Consider the following 1,776-nt stretch of genomic DNA (forward strand, 5'->3'; position numbering starts at 1 on the left):
TATATATATATATATATATATATATATATATATATAGAGAGAGAGAGAGAGAGAGTACTTACAGTTTAAGTTGGATGATTGAATAATATTCGGTTGGATGGAATGTGTTTGGATCTACAGAGACCTTAAACAAGAATGAACAACTGAAATTTTTAATTCGCAACACAAAATGCAAACAGAAATTAATTCAAGAAAACCCACACAAACAAATTCAAGAAAGCTTGAAAGTAATTAAGAATGGAGTTCCTCATTTATCATATTGAAGGCACGAATCAAAAACCAGATGAACAAAAAGAGCGAAACCCATAAAGGAACACGAGTACAAGATTCAGAACAGATAAAAAAAACCAGATGTAAAACATAAATACTTCTGAATAATTAATTTGGGGATCTGCAGTAACCTTAAACACAAATTAACAATGGAGTTTCCTTTCGTATCGAACCATATATCATAAAAACAAACACGAAGCAATTTTGAGGAAAAGGAATCAGATGAAATAATCAAACCCTAAAAGATATTGAAAACCCATACGAGATCCAAAATGTTTCTGAGTCATAAGAAAGAACACATAATCGTGAACTAAATACGAGATCTAGATCAAAAACCAAAATGTTTCTGAATCAGCGGGAAAAAAACACACACTGGTGAGAAATCAGAGATTGAACTCACCGAATCAGGATCAACCAAAGACGATTCGTTCACGGTCATCGATTTCTTCAGATATTGCGATTGATTACAACGATCAAGTTGGTGAAAATGTCGTTGATCACCGAACCAAGAAACCGAATCCGTTGGATCGTCTCCGGACGGTGGTGCTATTCTTCAAACCCAGAAAAAAGATACCAGATCTTCAAATCGGAAGTCTCCTTCTGCTGTTCTTCAAGCTCTCTCTCTCTCTCTCTGTGTGTTGAAATATGGAAGAAAAGAGACGGTGATCTGTTTTAAACCCAAAACCCAGAGTATTCCTTCTACTTCTATTTCTATTTTTTTTTAAGGGGGTTGATATCCCCACCCCCTTACGTCATTTCCCACCCCCTCCTCCTCACATCTTTCCTCACTCACACCCTCACATTCATCCGAATTTTTTTAAATTTTAATTTTAAATTTATATTTTATGATCCTGTAATTAGATAATTAATTTACTTTATATCCTTTGTTTTTAAAATTTTCATTTTACACCCTTATCATATTAACACACATAATTATATATCAATTATAACATGTTTAAAAAATATATTTTTATTTTAACAAATTACATCATTATAATCGTCTTGTTAATACCTTCGAAATGAGTCCAATATTGAATAGTTTTTGAATTAATTATATTATTATATATTATATATAATATGAAAAAATATTTTTAATATTTATATTTTATACTTTTATAATTATTTATTTAATTTATAGTACATAATTTATTTTTTCAATTTTCGTTTTACACCATTATCACATTGAAAAAAATAATTTTATATTAACTAAAATTAGATCTAACAACGAAATTAACCTCTCAGGAAGCATTCTCATACCATTTATCCATCTTGTTCATCTTAACAAGTTACATTGTTATAATCGTSTCGTTAATACCTTCGAAATAAGTCCAATATTGAATAGTTTTGGACTTAATTATATTATTATATATTATATATACTATGAAAAAATATTTTTAATATTTACGATTTATACTCTTATAGTTATTTATTTAATTTATGATACATCATTTATTTTCACACCATTAATTATCACATTAAAACAATTTTCTACTTTGAGTTGGGTTC

At 28.7% G+C, this 1,776-nt stretch overlaps 1 long non-coding RNA gene across 1 annotated transcript in view; it reads right to left on the reverse strand.

The window, feature by feature from the left end:
* Positions 1-879, reverse strand: part of LOC112510354 — a 3,766-nt gene extending 2,887 nt beyond the window's left edge. Inside the window, exons 1-2 of the long non-coding RNA XR_003068920.1 lie at positions 671-879; positions 63-124 (exon numbers count right to left, since the gene is read on the reverse strand). This is a non-coding gene — a long non-coding RNA (uncharacterized LOC112510354). The remainder of the gene's footprint in view (positions 1-62; positions 125-670) is intronic.
* Positions 880-1,776: the final 897 nt, after the last annotated feature.

The sequence above is a fragment of the Cynara cardunculus genome (genome assembly GCF_001531365.2).
Source record: "Cynara cardunculus var. scolymus isolate 2C chromosome LG 3, CcrdV1, whole genome shotgun sequence".
Lineage (NCBI taxonomy): Eukaryota > Viridiplantae > Streptophyta > Magnoliopsida > Asterales > Asteraceae > Cynara > Cynara cardunculus.